General features: G+C 44.2%; 1 long non-coding RNA gene across 1 annotated transcript in view; it reads left to right on the forward strand.

Moving 5' to 3' along the window:
- Window positions 1-3,405: 3,405 nt before the first annotated feature.
- Window positions 3,406-13,105, forward strand: part of LOC137543977 (uncharacterized) — a 33,985-nt gene continuing 24,285 nt past the window's right edge. The window contains exons 1-2 of the long non-coding RNA XR_011025690.1: window positions 3,406-3,465; window positions 13,039-13,078. This is a non-coding gene — a long non-coding RNA (uncharacterized lncRNA). The remainder of the gene's footprint in view (window positions 3,466-13,038; window positions 13,079-13,105) is intronic.

Consider the following 13,105-nt stretch of genomic DNA (forward strand, 5'->3'; position numbering starts at 1 on the left):
GATCTGATGGCCCATGGAGTTGCATTGGATCTAATGGTCCAATAATGCATTTAGATCGATTTCCAATGGATTTCATTCTGAAATCTATTGGAAATCTGTTCCTAGTGTGGCACACATCAGATAGATTCCTGTCAGATTCAGCTTTACCAGGCGTCTGACAGAAGTCTATCTGATGGACGAATCTGCTATAAATCTGTAAGTGTATGGCCACCTTCACTTTTTGGTCCTTTTCTATTGTCAGTAGGAATGGTCAATGAGAAGTCAATCATTCTGAGTTGATGCAGGATTATGTAAATTGTATATGCAAATGAATGCAGCTTGAAAAAAGAGCAGATTCAACCTTGGCGAGATTCTACTGGTCCATTTTTCATGCTGTATAAATTTGCATACGCCTCAGAATTATTTGCATCTCATGGAGCATCCCTGGTTATCAATTTCCTGCTTACTCCTGATTTCAGAATGAATTGGTCCTCTTCGCCATAAACACGTACCGGGACCATCTGTTCAGTTTTGGAAAAGTCACGGACTAAAGATGTAGAGGAATTGTAGTGAGAGTAACGTAATGGATAATATGAAATGAATGAAAAATAATGACTTTTTTTTTCACCAAATTAATTTATAAATTCTTTATTCAGTCTCTGCCCGTTGTAAAATCTTTCTTTACCCTGATTTATATTCTGAAACTCATCACAAGCGGTGACATCTGTAGTCCTGTCAGGTGCAGCTGTGCGGTATGTTTGTGTAGTGAGAGTGCTGAAGCCAGTACAAACTGGCCTGGACTGGTCTGCAGAACACCCTGGGGGGGGGAACTGCAACCTGTATATCTAATTAGCTTAGGATTGACACCACTGGCAGGGATGGGCAAAAAGAAAATATATGTCTTTATGTAAGGAACATTTTACTTGCATCATAGCTTATGAGCATATTTGCTTGGCACTTTATACACTTTTACTTATCCAAGTATTTTTCTTTCTTTCCAGTGGCATAAAAAGCCTGCCCAGTAGGGTCACATACAGTAATAATAGCCTGGTAGAGGTTCTAACACTCACACTCTTAACCACCCTGGCGTTCTGATTAAATCGCCAGGGTGGCTGCGGGAGGGTTTTTTTAAATAAAAAAAAACTATTTCATCTTCCGATCGCCCCCGGCGGCAAGAGATAACACGGAAGGGCCGCAATGAGCGGCCCTCCGTGTTTCGCTTCCCTCGTCGCCATGGCGACGAGCGGAGTGACGTCATGGACGTCAGCCGACGTCCTGACGTCAGCCGCCTCCGATCCAGCCCTTAGCGCTGGCCGGAACTGTTTGTTCCGGCTACGCTGGGCTCGGGCGGCTGGGGGGACCCTCTTTCGCCGCGCTGCAGCGGCGATCAGGCAGCACACGCGGCTGGCAAAGTGCCGGCTGCGTGTGCTGCTTTTTATTTGGTTGAAATCGGCTCAGCAGGGCCTGAGCGGCAGCCTCTGGCGGTGTTGGACGAGCTGAGCTCGTCCAGGACCGCTCAGCAGGTTAAAAGACAACTGAAACGAGAGGGATATGGAGGCTGCCATATTTATTCCCCCTTTAAGCAATATCCGTTGCCCTGGTTGTCCTGCTCATCCTCTGCCTCTAATACTTTAAGCCATAGACCCTGAACAAGCATTTGCGGGATCATGGGTTTCTGACATTACTGTCAGATCTGCTTCTAATGCCCTAAGTTTGGATGGACCAATGGGCCATGGTAAATAATATTATCCAATAAAGTTATATATAGGTACAGGTAGTTCCCCCGTTAACGAACGAGATAGGGACTATAGGTTCGTTCTTAACCTGAATCTGTTCTTAAGTCAGAACAGTGTGCTATCTCTGTCCCCCTGTACCTCCTTTGTGCCTTCAGTGTCTCCATCTGTGTCACCTTTGCCCTTTGTACCTGCTTATACAAGTTTAACCACTTTACCCCCGCGCGTACGGATTTCTCCGCCCCTTTTTCCATCCTTTCACCCCCAGGGACGGAGAAATCCGTACTCTGCGCACTCCCGCCGCTGTCCGCGTTCCCCGCTCGTAAACACGCCACCCGCCGCTAGTAAACACGCCGCCCGCCGCTAGTAAACACGCCGCCGCCCGCTCGCCCAGAGATCAACGAACGGGAAAATCCATTCCCGTTCGTTGATCTAAGCCCCGCAATGACCTGCTGCCGCTCGGCTGAGCAGCGCGATCATTGTGAAAAAATAACAAAATCCCAGCCTCTTTCTACTTCCTGCAAGAGTCCGGAAGGACGCTTGCAGGTAGCATGAAACAAATTAGTAATGTTGCCATCTTGTGGCCAAATAGTAAAACTACACCCTAACCATTTTCTACACACAAATAAACTTGTTTTACACAAAAAATTAACTCCTTACCTCCCACACTCCCCAATTTTTTTTTTTTTTGTAATTAAAAAAAAAATAAAAAATTTACAATAAAAAAAAAACATAAATAGTTACCTTAGGGACTGAACTTTTTAAATATTTATGTCAAGAGGGTATAACACTGTTACTTTATAAACTATGGGCTTATAATTAGGATGGACGCAAAACTGAAAAAAATGCACCTTTTATTTCCAACTAAAATATTGGCGGCAAACATTGTGATAGGGACATAATTTAAACGGTTTTATAACCGGGATAAATAGGCATATACATTTAATGGGTTTTAATTACAGTAGCATGCATTATTTAAAAACTATAAAGGGCGAAAACTGAAAAATAATAATTTTTTCCTACATTTTTTCCTATTTTCCCATTAAAACACATTTAGAATAAAATTATTCTTGGCATAATGTCCCACCTAAAGAAAGCCTAATTGGTGGCGAAAAAAACAAGATATAGTTCATTTCATTGAGATAAGTAATGATAAAATTATAGACGAATGAATGGAAGGAGCGCTGAAAGGTGAAAATTGCTCTGGTGGTCAAGGGGTAAAACCCCTCAGTTGGGAAGTGGTTAAGAGACATTTTTTGTTTGAATTTTTAAAATTTTGATTTTCTCAAAAACTCCAATTTGAGAGATTTTTTATTTGGAGGTAACTTATCAGCAGTTTAGGAATAACATCAAAGCCTGGCCTAGCCTACTAAAGATACAGATCCATAAGGTCGGAGGTGACCTGGGAATAACCCCAAGGCGCGGATTAAGACGTAATTGGGGGTCTTAGAAGAGGGTGAGTCCCTTTCCAATATTTGGTGTGGTGGTGGTGAGAACCAAATCGACAATATAAAAGAACTTTTATGATAGAGAGGATTTTCCTCCTTCAGTAGCAGGACTGTGTAGCGCTTAGATATCGAACCCAAATGTGATTGTAGCTATGTTCTAAGTGCCAATGACAACCATTTGCTAACCTCTGTGCAAGCTAAAAGCACAAAGACACGCGATGCATTAATAATGCTTCTTTCTCTTCAGCATGAGCGTTCCTGAATGTACGCCATTCACAGCAGTGCTAAAGTTTGCTGCAGAAGAGGTAAGCCCTCATTCATTATTTGACATAAGCACAGTTTGATATCAGTTGTGTAGGTGGATCACTTTTTCTGTTGATGTTGAATTTATATCTTATCATGAAACCTACAGCCCCAGGAGTGGAAGTCTAAAGCCTAGTGCATGCTTTTAATTATGACTGCCCAATCACTGACCAATTTTGCCACCTCAATGATTATGTTATTGGGAGGGAGTTATGTGCAGCCCAATTAGCCACAAACGTTTTTGTTTTTTTGTAAAAAGCTACACGACTTCCCCCTCCAGAGGTGCTCCTGGTGCAGAGTAAGGATTTAACTCTTCCCACAATTTCTCCATGTGTTTATAAAAGCTACGTTTAAGTCTCATCAGTCTGCTTTGCTTGTAATAAGAAACCATTTCTGCATAAATGTTTTTGGGACTTAAAGTGGCATGAAACTCAAATGTCAGCTATGGTCTAAAACATTATACACAACATAAAAGTGTAATAGAAAAAGGTTTTAAAGCTTCTGAAGGAGTTAAAGCGGATCCAAGATGAATAACTATAACAAGTAACTTGTCTATATATCTTATCTAAAGTTTAGATTGTTTACACAGCAAATCTAGCTACAGACAGCTTCAATAGAATATGATTATTTCTTCCTGTGATACGACAGCAGCAATGTTGTTTGTAAACATTACACACAGGGAAAAGCTTATCTGCATCTTCAGCACTCAGCCTAATCCCCCCTCCTCCCCTCTGCCTCTGAAATCTCTGGCTAGTAATACCTCCCCCTTTTCCTGCCCAGACTGAGCTCCCATGAGCCCTTGCTACAGTGCCAAGGCTCTCTGAAAGGCTGTGGGCGAGGCTTGTTTAGTTTATAGGGAATTGGAGCATTAAAACAAAAACAAAAAAGTATTTGGCTTGAGGAATGCCCTATAAACAATAGGAAAGGAACACAATTATGCAATGAGTAAAAGTTCATCTCGGATCCACTTTAATACTCAAACCTCTACTTCAGTCATAAGCTATGTATTTGCTGCCGTATAAGGTGCACGTTTTCTCCCTCAAAAAGTGGGGAGAAAAAGTCCCTGCATCTTATACGGTAAAGGCAGGGAATCCCTGACTTACGAGCCCCCGCCTTTACGAACAACCGACCCCACCGCCATCTGGGATTTCCTGCCTGTGTCCCCGATATGCCTGTCTCCTCCCTGCCTGTCTCTCCTCCCTGCTTCTTGTGTCTCAGGGCCCCCCGTACGAGCAGCGGCTTACCTTATCCATCATGCCTGCGGTGATTGCAGACATCCGTCTTCTCTGCACGGCTTCCTCTAGTGCTGGGCTTCTAATGACGCATCATTGAGACACAAGGGGGATGGAGGAGAGGCACATGGGGAGGAAGCCAGGCACAGCGGGGGCACAGGAGGAGACCGGAGGACACTTGGGGGAGACAGGAGGATGCATGGGGGAGACATGGGGGGCACAGGAGGACACTTGGGGGAGACAGGATGGTGCATGGGAGAGACATAGGGACACAGGAGGACACCATTTGGGGGAGGACATGTACAAGATGCTCCTGAAATATTGATGCACCAGGTTTAGTTTATATATATTTTTTTCCCCCGCTTATGCCCTCTAAGTGCGTCTTATATTCCGGAGCGTGAACCAAAGGAGTAGGTAAGCTCCTGGCTCCCTGCTATACATTGTAACAAGTAGTTTTCCAAAACTTGCTGGAGGAGTAGTGGGGATGGGGGACCCAGGTGAGGGGGCATCCCCGCTGACTGCTGCCACCTCTGTCCTGCCTGCTATGCATGGTGGCCCCCTCTCCCACCCCCCAGGCTGTGACACAGAAACGGATCCGTTTTGTGTCAAAATTTGCCTGTGTAGAGGGAAATCAATTTTCCCATTGCCTGCCACTACCCCTGCGTGTATTAGGGTCCAGATCTGTTGCATGAAAATGCAGCAGATCCGGACCTTCCATTCAGGTTTTGAAAACGGGTCCTGAAAATGCAGACGGATCCATTTTTTCTTGGGTGAAAACGGCTGCTATTTTTAACATTGCTGTCCGTGGCTCCGTTTTTAATCAGGGCTGAAAACGGAGCCACGGACATGTTTCCGGACCAGTGTTGAACCAGCTCTTATACTCAGCCGATCATATGATCTTGTACCGTATCCTATAGTAATTATTTTTGCCCCCACTCACTGCAGTGAGAGTGTGTGAGAATCGGTGTATGAATAGTGGTTTAAAGGTGTAGGTGCCAAATTGGTTTGGAGATCTATTGTTTTATGCAATTTGTATACAATTAGATTGATAAAGGTTTAAAGGGACTCCGAGCTCTAATAAAAATGAAATTGCTACTCACCTAGGGCTTTCTGCAGCCCACCGTAGGTCGGGAGGTCCTTGGCGTCCATCTGGATCTTCTCCCAGGGCCTGGTCAGAAATGGCTCCCCCGGCGGCTCCCGGCTACACTGGGCCCGAGTGTCGGGCTCCTTCTTCCTGAAACGTCACGTCTGTCGTCACCACGGCGGCCGGCGTGACAGTACTGCGCAAGAGTTGTTTAATAGCGCATGCGCAGTACTGTCACGCCGGCCGCCGTGATGACACAAGGTGGCCGGCGTGGTGACGACAGACGTGACGTTTCAGGAAGAAGGAGCCAGACACTCGGGCCCAGTGTCGCCGGGAGCCGCCGGGGGAGCCATTTCTGACCAGGCCCTGGGAGAAGAGCTAGATGGACGCTGAGGGACCTCCTGACCTACGGTGGGCTGGAAAAAGCCCTAGGTGAGTACCAATTTCGTTTTTATTTAGAGCTCGGAGTCCCTTTAATTACTTTTATACATAGCGCTGTGGATATTTATGACTTTTGATCCACCATGAATTATTTAATTTCAAGACAATCTCATAATATGCCCTTCAATAGGCAGTCTTATCAATTAGCTCCAGTGAAGTGTAAATAAACCTTTGAATGACATTAGATCAGTCTTTTTATGTTTTCTATTAGTTTATTGCTGTGTTTAATGTTCTAGAGTGAAAATGTTATTCTGAATTTTACACCGCTTTAATGTATTTCATAATAATCTTTCCATTTCAAAGTGTAAGCACTGTTAGCACACATTGAACTTAATTTTCCAGCCTGGAATCTGCACAGCCCAGGTATTTCCTTTTTGTGCATGAGCAATTAAAAATATTCTCGAGTGTTAATTGGCTTTATCCCCGAAAACTGGCCTTAGCCCATAGTGGGAACATTAGCTTATGAGCGCCTCTGAATGATGTGACTTCATCAATGTATTCTGTAAATGTTATGCAAAAAGTGCCATTGCTATAGAAATGCATAATAATTATGTAATGTGTATCCATTGGGTTTCCATTTTGGCAAGTCTTGTATTCTTATACTATAATATATTCTTATACTATATAATAAACTTCCTGCTGCTGCATCCTCCTGTGTCTGTGCATTGTGCCTGGACTTAAGAGAGCAGAGGAGGACAGGGGGCGTGTGCCAAGGCCTAGTGCCCATTTTTTTGATGAGCTGATGCTGCTTACATCCTAAATCGCGCGGCCGCGAGCTGTGCATGACTTGGTCGTGACGTCATGCGCAGTGCACTCCCGTCTGTGCGCACGCGATGTAGGAAGCACGCAGCCGGGCCAGTGCCTACACACCGATGCCTGACCCGGAAGGCATTTAGATAGGGTCAGCAGAGTGGAGAACAGGGACAGCGATGGGCATCAGGACGGCTTCCACTACATGCCTCCCCCCCCCATGTTTTTCCTATTTACTTCAGTTTTGGTAGCCTTTAAAACATAAAAGTCATTGGTTCCCAGTTGCTGTATAGAACTATAGGTTGCAGCTTTTTTCTTTAGAAATATGAGAATCTTGCTTATTAATTACATCCTGTTTCCATGGATAGCATTGCTTTTATTTTACCTCAGCTGTTTCCTTCACAATCACTAGCAAGCGAGTGGCGCTCAGTGAGTTCAGTCAGCTGTCCGATGGCACCTGCCGTTCTGCTGCTTGCCTCACCAGAGTGCTTCCAATCCTCAGCATCATTTCCTGTTGCAAATATGAATCTTCCACAATGCATTTTTTTTGGGGGGGGGGGGGGGGGAGTAATATTAAGTAAGTAATAATAAGTAAATGAGGGAAGTCAGCTGTAAAATATTGAATATTGCTTCTTGGGATTTTTTTTTCTTTTCTCCCCCAGCTGATTAAAATGTCAGTTGAGGAATCGATTTCCATGGCAACCTGTGTTGTAATGATGACATGAAGAGCCCTGACAGCCTCCTCTCCACTCGCCCTTCTTGGGTCTGAATTTGTAACCAGTTTGCTTCAGTCTGTCTTCTGCTTGTAAATATCATTACTCTGTGCTTCGTTGTCTGCTCTGGGTCAGTTTTTCGCTGTTTCGTTCCGTGTTTATCCTCAGTGCAGATGTTACATTTTGCTATGTGAGGAAATTCTCCCAGAATCCAACATTCCGCACTCCATATGTATTTTTTTAAGGAGATGGTAACCTCACTGATATTCTAAAGGTGGCCACACACCATCCATACAATTATTTAAATATTTGTTCAATTTAAAAATTGCAATCAACTTTCTGACTGATTGTAACATTTCAAAAATATGACCAATGTACCACACACCTATGTTCAATTTTTTCCTCAATTATGATAAAATGATTGGAAACTCAAAGAAAATTGCTATGGTGTGTATATTAATAAATTAACAATCCAACACACACCATACAATCTTTAGTAGAAATTGAAGAGAAATATCTGCCATTCCAGATAGATTTAAATAGAAAAAAACGGGAAATCCGATCGGATTTTTCAGTCGAATGAAAAAAAAAAGCTTTCGATTTTTTTCGAGAGGTAAGATCATTTTTATTGAATTAATGTAAAATTGGATCATTTTATTGTATCGTGTGTGGCCACCTTAAAGGGAGATCAGTTTGAAACAACTTTCAATACCATGAGGGATTATTCCCGTAGCGTGCCGCACTCATTTTTGATTTGGCCGCGGCTCCCATTCTGCTGAATTGACGCAGCCCGAATCGCTAAGCCATGTCATACCCAGCTATGGTGATTTGGCTACAAGCTGCAGAAATCTGCAGCATGCCATCCAGCACCCATTCTGCTGAATTGACGCAGCCCGAATCGCTAAGCCATGTCATACCCAGCTATGGTGATTTGGCTGCAAGCTGCAGAAATCTGCAGCATGCCATCCAGCTGGCCGGAAAACCATTGAAGAGATAGGCAGTGGTCCCCCCCCCCCCCTCGTATGCAGTGAAATGCTGCAGATTCGGCCCGGATTCTGGCTCAGTGAAAATAAGCCCTGTAGAGAAAGCTCAGGAGCGGCCTTTGTTGATGATGTGATTAGATTGATTAATACTAAAGCTGGCCATACACTGGCCCGATTTGCGCCCGTTTCGACAGCATATTCGATCACTGGGATCGAATCTGCTGCCAATCGTTCACGCTACACGCCGAATTTCGATCCATTTCGTCCGATCCTGTCGATCGCACCGTGCGGAAAATAACCGTCGATCGCCCGCGGGTAAAGAGCGCATCGCTAGCGGTGTTCGAGTGCCCGACGACCGACGCAATAGAGCCCGCATACATTACCTGCTCCGCCGGCGCGACTCCAGTCTCCCGGTCACCGCTGCTCTGTCTGCGCTTTGGTCTCCAGGTCCGGCATGCCTCACTTCTTCTAGCCCGGCAGGAAGTTTAAACAGTAGAGCGCCCTCTACAGTTTAAACTTCCTGCCGGGCTAGAAGAAGTGAGGCATGCCGGACCTGGAGACCAGAGCGCAGACAGAGCAGCGGTGACCGGGAGACTGGAGTCGCGCCGGCGGAGCAGGTAATGTATGCGGGCGGGCGGGGGCAGCAGCACCACCACCACAACAGATTGTGAACGGTTTCAGGCTGAAATCGGTTCACAATCTGTTTGCTGTAGGTAGCCATACGATCCCTCTCTGATCAGATTCGATCAGATAGGGATCTGTCTGTTGGTCGAATCTGATGGCAAATCGACCAGTGTATGGCCACTTTTAGTGCAGTAGGGTATTGTACCGTGTTAGCCATCAGTAAAAGCAAGAAGTTTTAAATCAGGATGATACCATTTATTGGCTAACTGAAAATGAATAAAAACAAGCAAGCTTTGCTTGCTTGTTCAATAAATGGTATCATCCTGATTTAAAACTTCTTGCTTATACTAAGTGCAGGATAACAGTTTGCTGTGACTGAGGAGTCTAGCCTCAGGTCTTCTCTCAGCCTTCCCATCAACAAAAGAAGAATAACCAGCAGCAAGTGGCCTGCCAGCCTTTGGCCAGTTTTAGGAAATTAGGAATTTGGATGGGCCCAAGTGAGACAACCATGTTGGTTTGTAAATACACTATTTTCAATAGTCGGAAACATCTGTTCTGCATGCTTGTTCATGGTTTATGGCTAAACGTTTTAGAGACAGAGGATCAGCAGGACAGCCAAGCAATTTGCATTGTTTAAAAGGAAATTTATATGGCAGCCTCCAAATCTCTCTGTTTAGTTGTCCATTAAAGTATCTTTCCGTTTCCTAGAATGCAGGAGTGCATTTTGTCATATGACTATCTCGTCAAACACAAGGCCCGTGGGCTGAATGTGGCCTTCCTTGCTATTTAGTGTGTCCCTCAAGTGTTTCAAATATGCATATTTAATGTTTGGCCCACTCTAGACCACCATGGAAGCTATTTTGGAGGTGAAGACCTAGATCACCAGGGAAGCCATATGGGGGAGGGAGGGGGAAAGCACTAGACATCGGGGAACTGTATGGGGGGGTCACTAAACACTAGGAAATGATTTAGTGGATGGAGAGGCCACTAGACACCAGTAGACAGTATAGGGGAGAGAGGGAGGTGGGGTCACTAGACACCAGGGAACTGTATAGGGGAAGGAGGAACACTAAACACAAGTGAACTGTACGGGGAGTGGGGGGCTACCAGACACCACAGAACTTTATAAGGGAGGGAGGTGGCAAAAGACATCGAGGTTTGCCCGTGACTTGGTCCCAGGGTTCAGTTTGAGACCCCTGCTTTCGAGTGTAATCTCACAAGAGAAGGGTTCTCTCCCTTATGTGTTTGTAGGTTGCTATACATTTCGCACTTTAACAGTTATATTGTCGACCGCTTTTGTAATATGTACCAATGTCTATATTTTTATGTAAACTAATGTCTGTATTTATTCTGTATGTACTGTATATTAATGTCTGTATTTACAGTGAGTTGCAAAAGTATTCGGCCCCCTTGAAGTTTTCCACATTTTGTCACATTACTGCCACAAACATGCATCAATTTTATTGGAATTCCACGTAAACGACCAACACAAAGTGGTGTACATGTGAGAAGTGGATCGAAAATCATACATTATTCCAAACATTTTTTACAAATAAATAACTGCAAAGTGGGGTGTGCATAATTATTCGGCCCCCTGAGTCAATACTTTGTAGAACCACCTTTTGCTGTAATTACAGCTGCTAGTCTTTTAGGGTATGTCTCTACCAGCTTTGCACATCTAGAGACTGAAATCCTTGCCCATTCTTCTTTGCAAAACAGCTCCAGCTCAGTCAGATTAGATGGACAGCGTATGTGAACAGCAGTTTTCAGATCTTGCCACAGATTCTCGATTGGATTTAGATCTGAACTTTGACTGGGCCATTCTAACACATATATATGTTTTGTTTTAAACCATTCCATTGTTGCCCTGGCTTTATGTTTAGGGTCATTGTCCTGCTGGAAGGTGAACCTCTGTCCCAGTCTCAAGTCTTTTGCAGTCTCCAAGAGGTTTTCTTCCAAGTTTGCCCTGTATTTGGCTCCATCCATCTTCCCATCAACTCTGACAGTGGGGATGGTGTGTTCTGAGTGATGTGCAGTGTTAGTTTTCTGCCACACATAGCGTTTTGCATTTTGGCCAAAAAGTTCCATTTTGGTCTCATCTGACCAGAGCACCTTCTTCCACATGGTTGCTGGTTCCCCCACATGGCTTGTGGCAAACTGCAAACAGGACTTCTTATGCTTTCTGTTAACAATGCCTTTCTTCTTGCCACTCTTCCATAAAGGCCAACTTTGTACAGTGCATGACTAATAGTTGTCCTATAGACAGAGTCTCCCACCTGAGCTGTAGATATCTGCAGCTCGTCCAGAGTCACCATGGGCCTCTTGACTGCATTTCTGATCAGCGCTCTCCTTGTTCGGCCTGTGAGTTTAGGTGGACGGCCTTCTCTTGGTAGGTTTACAGTTGTGCCATACTCCTTCCATTTCTGAATGATCGCTTGAACAGTGCTCTGTGGGATGTTCAAGGCTTTGGAAATCTTTTTGTAGCCTAAGCCTGCTTTAAATTTCTCAATAACTTGATCCCTGACCTGTCTTGTGTGTTCTTTGGACTTCACAGTGTTGTTGTTCCCAATATTCTCTTAGACAACCTCTGAGGCCCTCACAGAGCAGCTGTATTTGTACTGACATTAGATTACACACAGGTGCACTCTATTTAGTCATTAGCACTCATCAGGCAATGTCTATAGGCAACTGAGTGCTCTCAGATCAAAGGGGGCCGAATAATTACGCACACCCACTTTGCAATTATTTATTTGTAAAAAATGTTTGGAATCATGTATGATTTTCGTTCCACTTCTCATGTGTACACCACTTTGTGTTGGTCTTTCATGTGGAATTCCAACAAAATTGATTCATGTTTGTGGCAGTAATATGACAAAATGTGGAAAACTTCAAGGGGCCCGAATACTTTTGCAACCCACTGTATACTGTGTGTACTGTATATTAATGTCTGTTTTTATGTACCCATGTTGGTTTCTTACTCTTTAGGGCTCGTTTCCACTAGTGCGGTGCGAATCGCCGGGATTCCACCGCTGACGAAATCGCATGCGGATGCGATTCCGCATGTGTTTTTGCCGCGATTTCGCATAGGCAGGATATATGCGAATTTAACCATGTCACTGCCTGGTTCAATTTAGATTACTTTTGGTGCGAATTCGCACGCGAAATCGCGGCAAAAAACGCATGTGCGATTTCCCCTATTAAATACATTGCCTGCGAATCGCCTGCATTCCACACGCAGGCGAATTCTGCAGGCTCTACCGTGCAGAAAAATCCTGCACAGAAAAACGCACCAAAAAACTGACAAGTGGAAACAGGGCCATCCACTTGTATTGGTTATGCGAATCCGCATGCAGACAACGCATGCGAATTCGCTCTAGTGGAAACGGGCCCTTACTGTGCCATGAAAGATAATGGTGCTATACTTATCATTATTAACAATAATGCCAAGTTACACATTGACTTGTACATTATTCTAATAATTTCTAATTCTAATTTAATAAAAGCACTGTGCACACTGACTACAGTAGCCTCTCAAAACACTCAGTGACTTATGTGGAATTAGAAAACCAAGGAGATGTCTTGGTCTTTGTATTTTTTTTTTCACGATCGACAAAATGTTTTTCTTCCTTTCGTCATGTTGCAAACATTCAGTACCTGTTATTGAACACTGATAGAAATGTGTACACGGTGGAATAGCGTTCTGCTAAGGCACTAACACCTTGTGATAGATTTTATTTTTTCCTTCCAGTTTAAAGTTCCTGCAGAGACAAGTGCTATAATAACAAATGGTAAGTTGTTCATTTTATGTCTACTTA

Source organism: Hyperolius riggenbachi, chromosome 2 (genome assembly GCF_040937935.1).
Source record: "Hyperolius riggenbachi isolate aHypRig1 chromosome 2, aHypRig1.pri, whole genome shotgun sequence".
Lineage (NCBI taxonomy): Eukaryota > Metazoa > Chordata > Amphibia > Anura > Hyperoliidae > Hyperolius > Hyperolius riggenbachi.